General features: G+C 40.9%; 1 protein-coding gene across 8 annotated transcripts in view; it reads right to left on the bottom strand.

The window, feature by feature from the left end:
* PARD3 (par-3 family cell polarity regulator) overlaps positions 1–21382 on the bottom strand; it is a 2149932-nt gene that overhangs the window by 376279 nt on the left and 1752271 nt on the right. The gene's annotated exons all lie outside the window — the stretch shown is intronic.

Below are 21382 nucleotides of genomic sequence, written 5' to 3'. Positions count from 1 at the left end.
GTGGAGTTCCATTGAAATATAAAAGCCAGTACAAAACAATGATTTTGACATAAGGCCTAGCGAATGGGCAAGAATGGCCCTCCCTCCATTTGGTTAGAATGTACAGGCGCTCAGATGAAGAAAAGTGTGACTTAGAGTTGCACTATTACTAACGTTGTCCAATGGATTCCAAAAAGACATGTGGAATTGCAGATGCTGACTTTGTGTAAATGCCCACTTTGACAGATTCAAAACTGCAACAGTGCATATGGAAAGAAAATATATATTTTAAACACTGGGCATTTGGAAGCTAAAAAGGAGGACTGATGCCTTACATTTAAGAAATAAAGTTGAATGACAAATTGCCTTCACGAGGAATAAAGAAACTTAATGTCAGCCCCGAAAATTACAACATTTATAAGGAAAGGCCTATTTTGTTTCTGCATAAATGAACACTGGTTTCTTATGTAACTATGGCCTAATTATGTGAAGAATATCAAGAGTGAACTTATTTATGTTTATACAGTATAAAAAGAAAGATAATATTTTGAACAACAGGCCCTGGTGGAGTATTGAATGTTACATGTACATGGTGGGTAAATGTAATATGCTAGTCTTTCAGAATTGTGAACTGCAACTTGTTTTTCTCTTGGAGCTGAATCTTTGACACCCAAGACCTTTGTGTCTGGGTTTATCAAGGACAGGCGTGGAGCTTCAGCTAAAAATACAATACATTTTGCAAGACATTGGAACTACGGTGATACAGATAACATGACCAACAGAAATTACCTTTAAGGTCAAGTCTCCCATAACGGGTGCATTAGCTTTGAGCAAAGACCCTTTGAAGCTCAGGAGAAGAGGGTAGAATAAACATTGAGCCGAGCATATGGCTGTTCACATGTTCAAGGAGAAATGGAAACCTAACAATCGGTGGGGGGGCATAAGAGTGAAACTAGAATCACCGATTATGCAGTGCCATTGATTAAACATTGAATACATTTTCACAAATAAAAAGTGCATCATGTGTGCCATCGAGCCCATACCGTGCTCATTTTAAAGGGGATAAAAAGCCAATTGGGGCCATGTAAAAACAAAATGTTTGCGATGTGCTTAACAAGTTATGATCAAAATTATGATTCTGGAATTTTCATAAATCTGAGGAATAGTGTCAGAGTTGCTAACTATTACGGCACAGCCACAAAGGTAAAAACATAGTACATCCGCCCAGGATGGGTGTGCCGAAATAAAATGTGTATTTTCTGACTCGCCATAAAATGCAGAATCCAAAAATATATACATTCATGTAGTTACCTGAAAATGCACTTAGCTACCATGTTTCTAGATTTTCTGAACCCAAACAGGTAAAACTCACCTGTCATTTTGGGATGACAAATCTTTCTCCTCCCTTGGCCTACATCATACACACCACCCCCCAAAATCCTGGTCCCATCAGCAGCCAGCGGGCGCCTTGGTGGCAGGTGAAGGGAGAGGTCTAGCCAATCCTTATGTGGGAATCATGATAATGTAGGGGTGCCATCAGACCTATAAGAGGTCAATTGTGCATCAGATCAAGGCTTTTTCACTTTATTCCTGGAGGAAGCCTGCTGCTGTACTCTTGGGAGGAACAACTAGCAGAGAGGCCTCGATCCTTGCATTGGAGACAGCGACAGGGAAATCTAGAAGCTAGCTGGGACCCCCATCCGAGGAGCAGAGGAAGCCTGGGTGCAGGAGAAAATCCTTGACTGATGACTTTGACCAGTCCAGTGCTGTCCTCAGAGGAGCCCTGCTGTTTCCCTAGATGGCCCATAATCAAGGCCTCCCATATAAGTAGACATATCCAAAAGCCATTGGTGTGTAGGGAGCTACCTGACTTTATTCTTTTCCATTAGTGGGTAGAGGAGGGAAACTAGGTATGCCCTTGGCACATTGTATTAAATCCAATTCAAATTAATTCCCCTATAGAAAATCACCCTATTGATTTAAATTGAATTGTGTTGGGACCAGCCTGTCTTAATCTTTCTATTAAATTGTGGCGAGGGAGGAAGCTGCGAAGATCCTTAAAACATTGAATTGAAGTTAAATTAATTAATTCCCATATAGAAGATCACAGGATGAGTGTTGATAGAGTTTGAAACTAACAAAGTTCATGCCCAGTGTGTTAGAGCCGGTATAGACACTACAAGTGTTTCAAGGCGCAACGAGGCAAGGGAGGGGGAACAGAGGGAAGACAGACAATGATCTTACTAGGCCAAGTGTCATTCAGATCACGCAAGTGCAAAGGAAGGGGGAAGAAGAAAAGTGCAGTGCTTGGGATAATAGAATAACAAGATAAATAAAAGAACGGCCAGCAGGTGGCAATTGCAGGGTGAATTAATACATAAGTGCTGGTTTGGCGACTGTAGGGATACAGTAAACAGTCCCCAGGTGCAGGGGTTGCCAGGGAGGCAGTGCAGGCGTGCATCTGGCAAGGCTAGGGCCCGAGATGAGATGGGTGACCAGGTAACCAGTGCAGTCTCAGTAACAGCCAGGACTTTAGCAGGGGAGAGGGGGAGGGAAAGTAGAAGAATCGAGGAGGGTTTTCAGGTGCTTCTGGAACCTAAGATGGTTCTTCTCAAGTTTCAGGTAGGCAGGGAGGCTGTTCCAGAGGGGAGGCCCCAGCCAAAGAGAGATCTACCACCAACTCGTTGCTTGGAGAAGCAACTGACCCTGAGGGAGTTGGAGGCAGATGAGCGAAGAGCTCGAGATGGAAGAAATTTTGGAAGAGAGAGTTGAAGGTATTGAGGCCCCAGAGGCCTTGTGGATGATGCAGAATGTTTTGAATTTGCGGTATACTGCACCCTCAGCCATTTTTCTTCCCTTAACCTTCTTTTCCTTCCTCTGGTCACAAAAGATCCCCCCATGTATTTTTCTATAGCAATAGTACCACTAGTACTGGGATGAGAAAGAACAAGGCTGACTCCACTGAACTCACCTCAATATACTGAGATGAGGGACAAGCTCTGCACTAGCTAGAACTCACAAAACCATTGCATTGAGCAGTCTAGCTTTTGCGGTCCATGGAACTTAAAAAGAGAAGATGACCAACAAGATTGTCAGTCCCTCCCCGGAGGCACCATGAGCAAGGCAAGCACCGCGCAGACAGAAGAGCTGAACCAGCAACTACTGACCGGGACGCGGTGGAAGAAGAGATGCGGTCCCTACCTGCTGGGAAGTGGGCCAAAGAAGGGCGGAAGAGGCTGAGACTCCCGACGCTGAGGAGCACAGAGGAAGATGGTCCAGCAGGTACACACAGCCATCTCCCAGAAAGTGCTGGGGAGCCACATTCAGCAACGTTCAAACAGGAATCCATGCAGAAGATCCATCGGAAGACGTGAAGAAGCCTGAGACCGAGTTGAGAGACCAGGAGCCCATAAAGATGGTACGGCGGAGGACCCGAGAAAGAAATACAGATACAGGGGGTCAAGGTCCCAAGAAAGAGAAACCAATGTGAAGGGGTCTGGGACCGAAGGATAAGAAAGCCTAACAACAGGGTCAATGAGCGTCTGGAAGAGAGACTGTATTCCTGGCAGGGGAGTGTACCAAGGATATTGTGAAGAATCAGTCAAGCAGTCAACGGCCCAACCGTGCATGAGGACAAGGTCCTCCAACAAGCCCTTTTTCTTTGTCGAAGTCCCTGGTAAGGTCGAATACCAGGTCTGTCCAAGTGAGTCACTGGAGGGGCTCACCAGGAGCCTGAGAAAGGCAAGGGGAAGGGAGACATTCCCCCTGCTTTGTGGAACAATAACTAAAAGCCTGAGAAGGGCCAAGGGATGCAAGCCTGTCCCCCCTACTGTGCTTAACAGTAAACATAAGCCTGGAAAAGGCAGGGGAAGGGAGACATTCCCCCAACTTGTGAACTGTGTTCATCCAGAAGAAGCGAGTTATTCTTCTGGACTCAGAAGACACTGGTTCAGTTTAGTTCAATTATAAGTGTAAGGTATAGCAGCAGGATTTGGACACAGGATGGTGGACTTTTTAGTTAGACATTCTGACAGCTCCTTGTTTTTGTTGAGGCAGGGACACCCCTCGGAGTTAGGGGACACCCCTCAGAGTTAGGGATAGCTATATTTCCTTTTCTCTTTTTGGTATAAATAAAAGTCTTCGCCCAAAAGCATGCCACCTGTGTTTCAGTCTCCTCCTTCCACGTCCCTACAAGCCCAAAGAAGACTTTTCCCTAACTACATAATCTCCATTCTTTATGGAAATGACATACTAGCCAGCTTGCCAAACCCATCACAAACTATGTCTGGACTGTTCAAAACCACACCACTTAAATAGTATGCAGTTCCTGGTGTTACAACCTTGAAACCACTAGCATACACAGCCTCCTGTGCCCCATTGCGCCTCCGGAAGTCATATCAATGTTTAAACTGTTTTTCATAAAACACACAGGTACACATGCATACACACAAATACAAACACATGTCCGTCCTCAAAATAAACAAACCCACCCACCAGAAGACAAGGTGTATGTCATAAAGGCTCATCATCGGGTCCCAAAACATAAACCTACTCAAAAGGGCTTGTCACGTGAAAACGCAGTGCAGCCATCCACTGTGCCATGGCCCAGGCTTTCACCCTCACAAAAGTGTGAGACCAGCCTTCCACACTTTGGAAAATATCCCAGAAAATAACAACAAAACAAAAACATTACAAGGACTATCCTGACTAGCTACTTGCAGGCCTGCCAGCAATCGCATATTCAGATGCATTCTCATGGTGTCTCTCTGACATTTCCTCACTTGATTTGATTCAATCAGTTGTTTGTGATGCAGCAGGGTGCCCCTGGGACATTAGATATATAATGTTTAATAGAAATCAAAACTATAAAGGTCAATCAAACAGAAAAAAATCTAGCCTAAACAGGTATCTTGTGTCTGTAATACGTGCAACAGGGACGGACACTTTCTAACATCCATGCACTGTACTTCTTAAATATAACCAAAATACCAAAACAACCGACAAGCACAATACGCCTCCGACAGTAGAGACGTGGCAAAGGAATTTCCCATGGGCCAACAACGATGATAAACTTCATGCTTCGTTGGTGCCCTTCCAGTAGCTATCCAAAGGTACATGGGCAGACTACAGAGGTTTCCTGTTCACTATTGTAGATCGTGTAGAGTTGTTCAGCTCCAGGCAATTTTCCCCAAAAGTGGACTTCGGTGGCGGCATTGATCGTGGAATCCCCTGCTCATTCCTTTCATCCTCTGGCCCAGGGAGACATGTTATCTGAAACCTCTGGACATGTCCATCTGTTAACCCTGGTGCCTACCAGTGAGAATGAATCTGCTCTCCCAGTTTAATACTGTGCACTTAAGAAATACCAAATACACTGTGTGCTGACAGTTCACACACGTTGTACCATTCTAAATTAATTGTTTATTTGTTGGATGGTGAAAGTACTTCCATTGTTTATACAAGATACATCCTGAGACCAAGAAAACAACTCTTATTGAAAATCTAACACTAATTAATTTCTCAGCAACTGACATGGGAGAGTCCCTCTTCCATCAACCGAAATACCCTCCAAAGCCATGTGGTGATCAAAAGAGGACAACCACGTGCTTGCAGTGAATAGGCATTGTGGGAGAAGTGAAACAAGAAAGAGCTGTGGACTATGGTGTTTTCAAGAAGGTAGTCCACCAGAGAGGTGTTCGATCATGGTTCTGGAGTGCATGACCCGTGCCTATGTTCGCATTCCCGCCCACTCGCCTCACCTCTTTTCCACCTCAACAGCCACCAAGGGTTTTCTCTGTGGCACCCTCGTGTAGTTCTATGCCTATACCCATGCTCATGCCCGGCCCACCCCCTTAATTGTATTTTGGCTGTTTGCTGATGTGAAAGCTCTGGTTAATGGACAAATATAAAATCAGGCACGACTGAGGATTAGGGGGCGCTGTCACATCTGCAGGCTGGAGTGATGAATTCATGATGACTCTGCATTCTGAAAGGATCAGTTTAATGTACAGAACAGACTTGAACCATAGTTCGCTCTACCTAGCCCCAGTAAAGGCATTACTGTTTACAGGCCATCTCTCCTTTTCAAACACCATGTGACAATTCATGCATTAAAATGGCTCCTTTGTGGAACCATCACTCACCTGTCCAACACCTAACTAAGAATACTCAGTGTCAAAACTTTGGTTCACTTTTAGTGAGAGAAGTGGTCTCAGTGGGCCGGAACGGTGCCCCTCTATTTTTTTTTTTACGTTTTACTGTTCCTATACTTTTATTTGAAAAAGAAACTGTTCTGGAATGATTTCATTTTAAAATAAAAGTGTAGGAAGAAGTTGAAACTTGCACCTTGAGTGCACTGCACGTTCCCTTAAACAGCAGGTGCATGTGTTTGGGGGAGTGTATTGTGTGTGGGAGGGGGTGTGGCCATGAGGTTTTGTGGGGAGGAGGGTTAGTCCAGTAGGGAACATAGTTCCACTACTTCTTTTTATACAGTGCGACCACTGAGTGAGAGAAATCCTTGGAATTCACGCCTCAATTATTTTGGTAATCAAAAATAATAATTCTGTGCTTATAATCTTGGGTGGTAATGACCTGCAAAACCAAAACATTGTTACTTGTACTTCTGTAAGTAGACAGATACAATTGTCCTCCCTTCGGTGTTTCCATGCGGGGAAACAAAATGGAAGGCAAAAGTAGTAACTTGCCACTTTCTATTTTTGGTCAATGAAACCACGTAGAACCATTGCACTGCTGATGCTTTCAGTCCTTTCACACACAGGATACTACCTTCTAAAGAACCTACGCCGGCGAAACAGTACTACGAATCCCTGGGACAAACTTGAGGGATCATTTTGGAAGAGAGCACTTACATTAGCGAGATCAGTCCCAATGGGTGTCATACGACACGAACTGGGCTTGCACTCGTTGCATACGCAATCTTCAAAACAGAAAGAATTAAATACTGGCCACTGACATCATGGCGAGAAAAGTGCATGAGAATTTTGACATGCATAAACGTGGACATAGCATTGCTATGCCGCAATCCGCCAAAGGTAAAAAACTGTTACTTATGAGCGTGCATTGGGCAGAAACAGAAGCTATACGAGCAAACTCAAAAGTACACAATCTATCAAAGAATGTAACCGGGTTCCCGGGACTTGCACCAAGATATCTACAAAAATCGTCAAACCCGAAAGTGCGGGATCAAATACTGAGATTCAGGCTCAACCTACTAAGAACCAAGACAAACCTACTCCAGTACGAGATAGCACATGAGAGCAGGTGCCGATTATGTGGATCAGAAGAATCATCCCTACGACATCAAACCTTATTTGCAAAGAACTAAGGTCAGAAAGAATAAGGTTGCTGCTCGATAATCAGCCAGCAGGATGTGGCCTGGATTCCGACCCATGGTGGGAAGCAATTTATGAAGAAACAGGTCAAAAAACCACAAGAGCGCTGGGCATATTCCTTGAAGTAACCCTAGCCAAGATAGAAGCTATGCTTCAGACACTGGAAAAGATAAAACAAAGCAATACACAAACATAACAGGGAGGATAGGTCAGCGGCAACGTGCTCGTCTTGGACACAAGACAACTCGAAACCTATGGGTATTAAGCGCATTATAAATACTCAACTAATACATATACCTGTAAAAGCGCCTGATGCCCCGGGCTGTGTGAATGCTAATTGAAATTAAAGCAACAGTTTGTATTTTAACTGAGTGCTTAAATAAAAAATAAAAAAAATATCTAAAGAAGATGAGTGGGCAAACGAGAGTGAACCTGCGGAGACCAGTGCACTGAACGAGAATTGTGGTTTTACAGGTCTACGTTTAAACACACATTGCCAGTGCTGTAATTGATGCGATCAGTTGGGGCACACGTTATTCACAACGGCATCCAACGGCCTCGGTGTAAGCATCTTTCTTTTGCGAGAGAGGTGAAGGGTTAATTTAAGAGGAAGAATGAAAAAAACGCGCTCATTGTGTGGTTCTCCCCAGTGAGAGCCGTGCAGGGGAGAAGGTGTCTTGCAAGTTAGAGAAAACAGGAAACGCATTAAATATGTTTAGCATTGCACAGGATGTGTTTTGATGCAGACGACTTTTATATCACGAGACCTCGTGCTCCACTCAACCCAGGCGTGATTTCACTGTAACAATAACTAGCAATGCGCAGCTGTTTGGCGGGCGCTGATTACATTATGACGTCGATTTGAATGCCAAAGATGGAATCTCTAGGAAAAAAATCAATGGCCGTTGACGCAATTTTTCTGGAAAAAGCAACTGACTGCAGGTTCGAGTCCGCCATTTAAGCTTCCCAGTCATAAAACTTCAAGGGGCAAGACAGTTCCCAGCCGTTAGGCTGGATATTACTTCAGCATAAAAGGGAGCCATGTTCTGTTACCAAACAGTCAAAGCTTGTCAGAAAGCTCAGTACGTTAAGTGCTCGCTGACTACCAGGAGTGCAACGAAACTTACATATCGAAGGGGCTAATTGGTTATGGGTCGGGCCACTTTAGGGACGGTGCAAACTTAGAGGGTCCGCCCCCTCTGTTCTACCCCAAGGGCTGTCTGGCAGGGAGCCCATATATCATAACCCCCTTTACCCACCCATCCCTCTCCTACCAACCACCACATGCCCCCTTGCACCTCCCGCCGTCTACCTGCCAGAATCAGCTCCTCAGTCCAGCATTACACATAAGCACATAAGCACATATATATGTATATATATGTTTTTTCACTTTGATCAGGGTATGTTCTGATTGCGAACACTGTTCGTGTCCCCGAACAATTTCAAACTACATTTTCAAGTAATCTACAATATTTTCCAACAAAAACTCACCATAGAACAAGTCCCACCATAGTAATCCTGAGTTTCGACATACTTTTTGTGACTTTTTGAACCCTTTTTTCAGTTTGATCTGTCTGCGGACAGCACGCATGTCCGCGAACCGCGCACAAGCACCCCTATAAAAGACCACGCCCTAGAGCTCATTCTCATTGTGTTTCTGGCTATCCTACATAGCACAGCGAATTTTGCTGCCAATTTGCAGATTTCCATCGCAAACTTGATGGCATCAGTGGCTCCACTACTGCCACCTGGTGCTGCATCTGCCTCAGCATCAACCCCACCCCTTCCGCCACCACCACCTCCCCAAGGGCCTGAAGAGGGGAACAGGAGTGAGGATGCACAGGAGGAAGAAGAGGATGAGGAGAATGAGGTAGTGGAAGTCCCTACTACCAGCACTCAGCGTGAGTCTTGGGTGTGGCGATTATTTACCATTCATGGCAATGGTCCTAAGGTGCAAACCAAGTCACCTGCAATGAGTGCAAAATGGTACACAGTCGCGGGAGGCATGGTTCTTACAGCTTTGGGACAACTACCATGAAGCGACACCTAAAGTCATTCCACTCGGGGGCTGTTCGCAAAGTTGTACCTTGCGAGGAGCGTAGCAGGTGGACTTCTGCTACTTCATCCTCTGTTTCTGATCCTGTCACCACAAGGAATACTCCTGTGGCACAGCGTATTCCTCAAGCTGCCTCACAGGCCATACGCAATGCTGATGACCCTTACCTTTCGAGGGTCACAGTTGTGTGTATGTACTGCGACGCAGTACTGTGCAGGGGGGAGAGACTTCGTAGTGCTTTTGAGGCTATTGTTTCAGAGCACGAGAAGGTCTGCTCACTACCCAAGTGAAACCCACTCTACATTTTCCTCTCTCAGCTCGCCCTTTCTTATCCCAGTGGTTGGTGTCCCCCCATTACCCTCCTTTCCCCTCATCTCCTAGTGTGTCTTGTATAAAAAAAACAAAAACAATGTAAAACAAAAATCCAAAAAAAGGCTCTTTTCAGAGCCGCTTTTTACAGTTAAAAAATAGAAGTGAAAATAAATGGACCCTGTGTATTTTTTAGAAGTCCGCGGACATCTAAAATTATGGGGTGCTACCCTATCATAACCATTGCAGTTTTATCTGGGAGGAAGTGGTGGCTCTGAAAAGAGCCTTTTGGTAGTGTTTATTTGGGTTTGAAAAATTTGAAATGCTCAACACCTACTATAAAATGGATGCTGTAATTCCAAAAAAAGTTGCAATGTATTTTGTACATTTCTCAAAAAAATCTGATTGCTAGCATAAAATGGACTCCATCTCTGCAAAAAACGTATGTACCACAAAACATAATATTTTCATTGTGAAAAGAGGACATGCCAAAATCTCTTAGAAAGGCACAAACACCCTTATTGACAAAGCGCCTTGCTTTCTCCATTTGTGGATCAAATGAAGAAGAACAAAGCCACATTTGTCTCTGCGCAATCTGTGAAAAATTACTTGAGAATTTGGAAACATGTCCATGACCTTCCCAAGTCCTTCTTTCATTGCAAATTGCAATGCAATTCCAGACACATGTCCTAAACTGTTCCCTCCACAATGAATTACAATTATGTCTGGATGTTGCTCTGTCTCCAAAGTAGCACAGAGAGGTAGCAAGTCCAACCACTTAATTCCATGTACTCCATGCCAGTGCACTTCCACATGTGGGAATCCAAGATCTACAGCTACTCCACAACTTTCTGCATGCACCTTCAACCAATGTATCCACAAGTCTCCCAAAATCCAAACAATCTGTTTTTTGAAACCCATAGCCATAGCCATCTGTTCTTCTCTCAGCAAAAAGAGTATCTGAGAAACTCTCTCCTGGCACAACACACCCACTAAACTTTCCTGACCAATCCCTTTCTCTGCTCATTCTCATTTGCATGGCTCCCCAACCCAAAAATCCCCGGATTTAACACCAGATGTCCACAGACTACCGCCATGTCTGCGGACATATCGTAACATGAACAGTCCTTCTACCATTTCCTTTTCACTTTCTGCGTCATTCCCTCATTGGATATAGCTAAGAAGTCACATGAACATCCACCAATCACATCCAAGACCTCTACATCTAACTGCATCATCATAGATCAGCACTTTAAATGTACTGTTAATCTCTCTAAGTACAAGTGTCATATCTTTGGAAAGCACCTTCTACCAGAAATACTGTACAAGTCTCCAAGATTTCTACTTGCAGCTGTATGCATATCCATATGCATGAACACAAACTACAGGTATGCATATTTTCTATATAGTACAGGTACAATTTTTATAGATTCATATAAACAGATTAACTGACTTTTAGCTTGTATAATCTATACAATGAATTTACTGTCATTTTTTCCATCTCCTAAAATCAACTGTCACTTCCAAACCTATCTGCCATTTAATTTCTTTTTACACACACATATTCAAAGCATGTTGAACTAACATATTTAAAGTACAATATGAAGAGTGAACATACTCAAACAAAATTGCATGCACACAGTATGTTCAAAAATCAAACAACAATACTTGTACAAAAATATAAACATTTATTTACTTATATTTATATACTGCGCAAGCAGCCCATGGCATTGAGGCGCTGTTACTTACAAGAGCTTAGTTACAGAAATAGTGGTATTCAGTGGTACATTAGGATTTCCACAAGGCATACAAATGATATTTTGGTTGGTACAGTTAGTCATTACAATACAGTTTATGCATTAAGAACATATGATATGTATTCAACTGGTGCAACGCATCTTATGTGAATAAGATAGTTTTCATGATTTTGAGGAAGGCGCTGAGGATCAATGTCAATTAAAAAAAATCAATGTCTAAATTAAAAACAATGCTATATACAAACAAAATTCCTTATTTGTTTCCTTTGCAATTGAAGTAAAGACCATTCTCCTGAAAAGAAGCAGCCGAATTTGAAGTACAAAGAACAACTAAGAAGAAACCTGCTCATTTCAGAAAAAAAGTAAGTTGAATACCACCATATTATTTGTACTATTATCCAAACACACTGTAAGGATAATTCATGCTATTTCTGTGTCTAAAAATAGAGATTGTACACCATTCTGTCTACAAATCCCCATTTCTTAAACCGAGATTTACAGGCAGAATGACGCACAATTTCTTAGTTTTCGACACACAAATAACCCAACCCCTAGAATTTTGATATTATAGAACAAACAACCGTTTTAATTGTATACCATTAGATTTACTATTTCTACTTCTCCACACCACCAGCTTCCTTTCTACTATCATCTGAACCACAGTTTAGAAGCACATAAATTGAAGAATAGCCATCCCAACTAGTTGGAGTTGCCCAATGCACAATCACACACCATTACATACATCTTTATTATCTTACTCACACACTCATGCAAACAGCACACATACATTAAGAACACCCCAACCCATACCTTCTTTATTTTTTTCAACAGACCCTAAAGCATACCTACCAAAAATCAAGTCTGTAGAAAGCAACACAGAAACAGAGCAAATGAAAATAGAAGTGTTCAAAACAAGCATCCATCTCTAGCAGAATTTGTAAACAAAAGTTAAAACAAAACAGCTAATACAGTCATTTAGCAAAAAAAAACAAGCTTCAAGTACAGAAACTATGCCTCCTCTATCAAAATGTAAAACCACAAAACAATTAACAGAAAATCAGCTACCACTACATATAAAACTGCTCCTACAAATCTTGATATAGTGCAAACTAAGCATACCAAAATAAGTATTTTAGCAAAAATGTTCCATCATAGAGTCCTGCAAAATCTTATAAAAACAGGAGAGAAATCAAAATCAACCCTTAAAACCTATCGTAGGAAAATATACTTAGAAGCGTTGACAGTGCAATCCTTCTCAAAAGAAAGTTATTTATTTTAGTGTTAAACAAAATGAAACCACTAACAAAACTAGTGACTAAATTACAAAAAAGACTTCTTAATAAACGAAATGTCAACAGAAATAACTTCTTAAGTATCTGTGGAGGTGAATGGAGTCACACTACGAGCAAAGAACCATACTTTAATGAAGAAGCATACAAACAAAAGCAAACAAATACAATTGCCATACATAGCAGTGGACGAGTTTATGAAAAAGTTAATACCATAATGGAACAAGAAATACTGCTTACAAAAATATATTACCTCTCCATTCAACTGAATCAGAACGCCTAGTATACAAATGGCCATGCACGTCAATGTGTAACATTCCCAAATAATCTTTCAAGTCTTTATGCCAATTCCTCAATCAATATGTGAAAGGCAAAGACAAAATGAAAATTAAACTACTGCAAATTATGGATACCTGTCGAGTGCGCAAGTACACAGGACTACATTCATTGGCCTGCATTTCACGACCTACTTGCAAAACCACCTTCCATTATATCAAAATGATATCAACACATCATTCAACTATAAGAAATCTAGTCTATAAACTGTAATATGCTAAAAGTCCTGCTTTAGCACTAGCCAATTTAAATAACATTCTTCTACATGGTACAGCAAAAGACCTACTTGAAGAAATCGACTATATCCAGAAAAAATATTTTGCAAGTGAAAGCCACTTACAGAATGAAATAGCTTTAAAGCAAATTAGCAACAATTCTATGTATGGCAACCTTCTAGTACAGACATACAAAAAAGAAATACTGACATTTAAAAGTACATCTGCTGAAGTACCAAACCATGTGTGTGTATGTTGCCGTAGAACTTTCTATAAAAGTAACACAAAAACTGTAGACCTAACATATAAAATAGAAGACAATGAAGATTCTAAATGGTTTGAATTAGCTCTCTACCTTATAGCAGAAAACAAATCTGAAATAACTGACCCCTTAATACTTTGCAGTTACTGCACTACAAAACTTGACAACAAACAAACTCCTTCACGTGCTATCACAAATAATTTGGAATTATTTCCACTACCAAAACCCCTACAACAACTCAATTTATATGAGAGCATCATAATTCAAACAGTGCACCCCTTTCAAGCAATAATACGCCTTCAACCAAAAACAGCAAAATTACCTCCCTCTGAATTAGTGAAAGGTATTTGTGGAAAAGTAGTGTATTTACCATTAGATCTAAAAGAAAGAGTGCACACTCTAGGAGTGCAACGTCCAATGGAGCAATCTTTAATTATCTTAGCAAATGGTGTACCTACAAAAGACAAAAGAATTTGGTAACAACTGGTAGATTTACATAAAGTTAGACAAGCTTTGCAATATCTAAAAGACAATAATTAATACTACAAAGAAATTAATATTCAAGAAAACTTGAAGGATACCACTTAAATAATTCGAGACACACAAGAAGCTGGTGTCATGATGCCTACCCCCGGGGACCCAGACCAAGTCCAGCAACCCCGGAAGCAGGCATCAAGTTATTCCAAGCAAGCCCAACAACCCCCGCTAGGGGCTATTTGGGTGCAGTCCTGGCGTCTATGGCGCCAGGCTCATAGATTAAAACTTACCTGATGCAGACCATGCTGCAAGAGCTCCAAGCCAAAAGAGGCTTGGAAAGGACTACTTTACCTAGGGACTATTTTTTACTCGGGTGGGGCTGGGGAGGAATACTTACCTGGGACTACTTTGGAGGCTATTTAAACCACGCCCGAAGAGCAGCACACGCTTTGCATTATTCTGCATCCAGCAGCGTAACGCTCACTGTGCCTGCAAGTCTGCATTCAGTCTTCTGCCACGCCCACCTCGAGTTTGGAGCTCCTAGAAAAAGGGAGAAAGAAGGAGAAAAGGTTAGAACAAGAGCAATACCTTTGATCCTTACCTGAATTTCCGATCCATCGCGCCTTCGAGCTGGAAGAAATAAGTTATTTTATGCGCGTCGCCTCCCCTGCTGCAGTGCCGCGCTGAACTCACCGCCCTTCGCAGCATCTTCACATTCCACCGCATCCTTCTGCATGTTCCCGTCACACTCCGGCACCTAAGGGGAAGACAAGAACAGCAAGGTGAGCCAAGGGAATACACAGATGCAATATAGTTACCCCCCATAGACTTATCTGATTTTACCACAGGGCGTACTATTCCTCTTCACGGGTTGGCACAGCTTCCACTGCATCCTCGCCGAACCCCGGCCCCCAAGGGGAAAACAAAAGGACAGCAAGGTGAAACAAAGGGACTAACAAGGGGAAACCTCACCACCACAATAGACTTACCTGATTTTACCGCCAGAGGCATTATTCCCTGAGACTTCATACTTTCTCTCAGCGTCTGAATAAGGGAGAAAGCAGGTTACATATTGACATTATTTTATCGAACTGTGTTGGATAATACAAATCCTTACCTGAATATTACCGGTTGCCATGAGGAACTCTTCGCTAGGGTCAAGCTGCAACCTGCAAGGAATCGGACAAGAGTGAAAGTCAGACATTTGAACTCTTACGAACTGCATACTTACGGCGTCTTGCCGGGAATCTCAGAGTCAATATTGTTCTGGAACTCTACGCGCCCCTGCGCTCAATGCAGGATGGAGAGCTCATCTTTCCAAACCATCAGGTGAGACTATCAAAGGTGATCAGTGGGGAGAACAGCGGGAGTGGGGGGGGTTAACACTCAAGTCCACGGGTGGTTAATTCCCTTTCTCCATTTGCAGAAGAATATTCCTACGGGCCAAGCAAACGAAGCTAGGTGGGCCAGTCCAGTCCGTCATCTCGGCACTACGCGTCACATTGGTGGAGACCGCAGCTGTCCAGCTCAGATCAACGCCCCTGTGGGAGCCAGGTGAGTGTAACAGCTGGTCAATTAGAGCTCCTAGAGCCTGCTACAATATCCAATACTTTAGACCATTATACAATTCGCCCATTGCATTCTAATGACACCTTAGAAGATGCACTAGAAACGTACCAAATGCGTCAAACAAAAGGATCACCAATCAGCATATGGGAAAAAAGTATAGACGCCCGTGCTTTTCCTCTACTTTTTCCTACTGGCAAAGGAGGAAGGTACGATGATAGACCTATTGAAATAACAGCATCAGAATATCGCTCATTACGGATGTATTCTAAAGATCCACATTTTGTCTAAATCTGGGAATACATTTTCCACCTACTCTTTGAAAGTGAACTAGCAACTTTATGTTACGGAGTTGCACACACATTAAAATCAAGATCCCTCTTTCAAAATATGTCAGCTACATAATTATTACAAAAAGTGAAACAAAAAAATGAGGTTTTACAATCAAATATTACAAATCTATTAGCAAATATGCGTGGTACTAAAGAATACTGGTTTCGACGTCACGAGATGTACGCTGTATGATAAGAAACCTTGGCCCACCTACTTGGTTCTTTACATTAAGTTGTGCAGAATATGCATGGGAAGATTTACATGATTTCCTACGCATATCAAACAAAAACAAAACAAACAGATATACTAACACCTGGAGAACTTTGTTCTCTAGATCCTGTTAATGTTTCAAGATATTTTCACCATCGCTTCATTGCTATGCTACACTTTATTTGTAATAAAACTGCTCCTCCCCTTGGAGAAGTGCAACACTTCTTTTGGAGAAAAGAATACCAAGCCAGAGGAGCACCACATATCCACATGCTTTTATGGATTAAAGATGCTCCTAAATTTGGTCAAGACAGTGATGCAATTGTTTTACAGTTTATTGAAAAATATGGCACTTGTCAAATTCCATCAGAAGCAACAAATAGTGATCTTCAAGCACAAATTTTACAATTTCAAAGACACAAATGTGGCAAATATCGTCATCACAAATACAAAAACAAAGGGAAATACTACACCAAATGTCGCGTTGGTTTCCCTAGACCGGTTACAAAAACAGGTAAAGTTAACAACTTCATGTCTTCAGTTAGACATAGTGTTAAAGGTAAATCACCTAAAAATGCATATTACATAAAAAGGACAGAAGAAAAAAAATATATCAATGACTACAATGCAATCATTGCCCACTTATGGAATGCAAACATAGATGTGCAGTACATTGCAGACAATTCCACTGCAGTTGCACAATATGTTACAGCATACTTAACCAAAGCAAAAAAACATTTTTTATAGCTTGGGCATAAAAATGCTCTCTCAGAGAATGTGGCTCCTATGAAGCAGCAGATCGTTTAACTGGTACTGCTTTGTATGGAAAATCTGAAAATATAGTATGGATAAGTCTTGGTCCTGCTAAATCTATAAAAAGAGTTCTAAAATCATAAAAAGATATAGAAACAATAGCCAAACATGATCCCAACAGCCAAGACATTTTAAAAAACAATTTGCTGGACACATACTACCCAAACAGAAGTACCACTTTGGAAACCATGCGTCTTTACCACATAGCCCAAAACTTCACATATAAAAATAATATAAAACCCGATGAAAAAAAAGGTAGATACAGAGTGACAAATTGTGAAGGCAGCTTAGTAAAACTCACCAAACCAAATTGAATTAATCATATCAAATTGTCATTAAAGACTCCTCAACATAAAGAACTATATTACATGTCCCTGCTACACCTCTTTAAACCATGGAGAAAAGAAGAAGAAATACTAGATAACTGACTCCTATGAAGACGCTTTCAAAGCAAATGAAAGCACTATAACTGATGTAAACTTTACACAGTACAAAACAATGTTGCACAATGAACAGCAACACGAAGAAGAACTGCAGGCCCAACTAGATAAGGACACTCCTGACAGTAGTCAGCCTTCTGTAACAGGAAGCCAAGAACCACTCGGAGAGCCACTAATAACAAATGAGGCAGAATTAGCTATGACAGGTAGAAAACACCATGTGTCAGTATGAAGATAAAGAAGACAACTATACTACAATCAAAACTAAACAATGAACAACGTAGCATTTTTGAAGAAGTAAAAGAAATTGCACATGGTGTACAACATGAAAACAAAGAATGCACCTGCCAAAATTACAAACCTATACTTCTGCACGTCAGTGGTGAAGCTGGTTCTGGCAAAACATTCTTAATCAAAATCATCAGTAAATTCCTTCAACAATTGACAAACAAACTGTCAGCTGTTGTCACTCCCCCCACAGGTTTAACTGCCTACAACATAGGCGGTGTCACTTTACACCGATTACTACTCCTGCCAGTAGAACACCAAAACAAATTAGACTATTACAAACTTTCTACAGAAGCTGCAATGGAACTACGCAGAGTATTAAAACAAATGAAAATGCTACTAATAGATGAAGTGAGCATGGTCTCCAACCTAATGTTGGACTTGATTCACCTCAGATTACAAGAAGTACACAAAACAAACTACGAAGAGCTCTTTGGAGGAAAACACATTATTGTTTTCGGAGATCTTCTTCAATTGACACCAGTGAAAGGTGAGCCTATTTTTAAAACCTTAGGACACAAACTCTGCCATAAAACTGTTGGCAGCATTGGAAATGTCAACCTTTGGCAACATTTCCAATACAGAGAATTAACAGAAAACATGCGGCAATCTGCAGATCTCACTTATGCCAACATCTTAAAAAGTATTAGAGTTGGTGTATTATCTCAAGAAGCACAAGCAATATTGAAAACCCAGCACATTCATGCACTTTATGCCCATAATGCATGTGCTACGGATGTTATGGAACAATTAGCCCACAAAAATGTCAATTGTATGGCCTTAATGCTGTTTCAAATTCAATGAAACAATGTTAAAAAATGAAATGCAACCAATAATTGAAATTAGCGCCACAGACAAACTAGACATACATGGTATGACACTACCCATGTGTGAACAAACCACAACGAGACTAAATAGTTTAGAAAATTCAATCTCCAACACAGCTGGATTGGAAAAAATATTAAAATTATCCTTAAATTGCAGAGTAATGGTTAAACGTAACCTTGACGTGGATCAAGGACTAGTTAATGGAGCACTGGGTACAGTTGTTGGCTTTCAAACATACCCACGTGACAACAACATTCAGTTTGTCAATATTCTCTTTGACAAACTTTCAGAAGTGAAAAGGATAGGATGCTCAACAGCTTGATTCCTTCTCTTCAAAGACATGTATGTACGAAGAGAACAATTGTCTCTAACTCTTGCATACGCAGTCACCATTCATAAATCACAAGGTCTTACCCTACACAAAGCATTGATAGACTTTGGCAACACAGTCTCTATAGAAGGCATGAGCTACGTAGCATTATCACGCATACGTACACTTCACGGTCTATTTCTGATCAACTTTGATGCAAGTAAACGCTGATATTTCTTGCATTTCAGAATACAATAGACTTCGTTCACTATACACCCCCATCTAAAAACATATCCTATTCCACAAAAAGTAAAATGTTCTAAAAGAAAACTAAATCAAACAGAAATGCAACAGGATGTCACTGCAAATCCTCCAAATGGATTAAAAGAAACTAATACTTCGTACCACAATCAAAAAAGAACCTATTAGGGAAAGTAAACCAGGTACTTCTTCAAAGAAGGAAGACAAGCTCCAAAAAAAGCACTCAGATACAGAAATACCTGGTCCATTTAAACTTTCAAATGTAAATGGTGTACGTTGCTACGCAAATGTAGCAATGAATATTATATTTCAATTACCACCAATAGTTAACATTTACTTACACAATACAGACCAATTGTGTTTGCAAATGTTAGTACTTCATAGAAACGCAAAAAACAATCCTGACAACACATATAGTGTTTATGGAATAAGACAACAATTGGACTACTGTGCTGGAATGGTGAAATTCACTATAAACTCACAGGAAGATCCACAAGAATTTCTAATGTACTTACTACAAGTACTGGAAAACAAAAACATATCTATAAATGAAATCTTCCAGATTTCATACATGTGGAAACATACATGCACTGTGTGCAACAATGTGACAGAAGAACAAATCCCCATCAGCAACTTGTACAAAATGCAAACCATGGTAGATTAGGTACTTCCTGCAATTCGGATAATCGTTCCACCTTAATAATACAAACACATAGTAAATACGTAATACTAATGCTTCTATGTTACAATGCAGATGGTACCAAAAACAACTGCAAGCTGACTGGATTCACACATGGTCAGGTATCACTTGGTAAGAAAACCTTCACAACAATAGGTATAATCTACCACAAAGGAGCCACAACCAATGCAGGTCACTATACTGCGTATATAAAAAAGAATTGTGGATGGTTCAAATGTAATGATAGTACCATTACTCTAAAGCAGAGATTACCTGCAAATTTTACAAACGCTTATTTAATCTTCTTAAAACCAAAATTTATTAACTAAACTGTACTTAAACATTAACTAAACTTTTATTAGAAAACTATAAACTGTTACAATATGCCAACAGCTATATAACTGCCCCAAGATTCTACAACAGATAAATGAATACCACTAAATTATATAAAAAAAATAAACAGTTAGAATATGCCAACTGGTATCTAACTACCCCAAGATTTTCAAAAACCAAACAGATAAATCAATACCACTACATTATAACAAAAAATAGACTTTTACAATATGTCAACAGGTATCTAACTGCTCTGAAAATCTGCAACAAGCCAATATATAGAGCATTAGACAGAAACAAGTGAACACTGAAAACAAACAAATAGACTGTAGCATAACAAAAAAGATTGTTTTTTTAATCCAACATGAATTTTTGTTTCTCCCACAGACCCAATGATTTTAGCAACAAACAGAAACTGAGCAGATTGCACAGTACACTGGTTTGTAATCTACAAAATATGAGGGTAAAAAAAAAAATGTTGATCATTCAATGTTATAAGTTGCTACAAAATACCAATACTAACATGATCTTTTCTTTTATCACAGAAATAAAGAAATACATGTACTCAAGTTACTAAACCATCACAGCAAATCACACCCATAGTGACTTATATCTTTGCTGCCTATAAATTTGATCTTGTCCATGCACCCAAGACTATAGACCCTGCCCACAACCACCACAGCATATCACACCCATAGTGGCTTATAACTTTGTTGCTTATAAATGTGTTCTTGGATTCAAAAGTTATAAGCCACTATGGGTGTGATATGCTGCGGTGGTTGTGGCCAGGGCATAGAGTCTTGTGGCCATGCACCCAAGACTCTATGCCCTGGCCACAACCACCGCAACATATCACACCCATAGAGTCAAACATTTTAACTATGCCATATGGACACTTTTAATGTCCGCGGACATCATGAGTGTTCTTAGAACAGTTTCAACTTTGCTGCCTATAAACTTGATCTTGTCCATGCACCCAAGACTATAGGCCCTGCCCACAACAACCACAGCATATCACACCCACAGTGGCTTATAACTTTGTTGCTTATAAATTTGTTCTTAGATCCCAAAGTTATAAACCACTGTGGGTGTGATATGCTGCGGTAGTTGTGGCCAGGGCATAGTCTCTTCGGAGCATGCCCTAGCCACAACCATCGCAGCATTTCACACCCATAGAGTCAAACATTTTAACTATGCCATATGGACACTTTTAATGTCCGCGGACATCATGAGTGTCCTTAGAACAGTTTCAACTTGCCTAGGAACAGTACGGACAGACATAGCGTCCT

The sequence above is a fragment of the Ambystoma mexicanum genome, chromosome 2q, assembly GCF_040938575.1.
Source record: "Ambystoma mexicanum isolate Mex_15411 chromosome 2q, UKY_AmexF1_1, whole genome shotgun sequence".
NCBI lineage: Eukaryota > Metazoa > Chordata > Amphibia > Caudata > Ambystomatidae > Ambystoma > Ambystoma mexicanum.
Note: the sequence above shows the minus strand (reverse complement) of the source record. Positions and strands in the feature narration are given on the sequence as shown.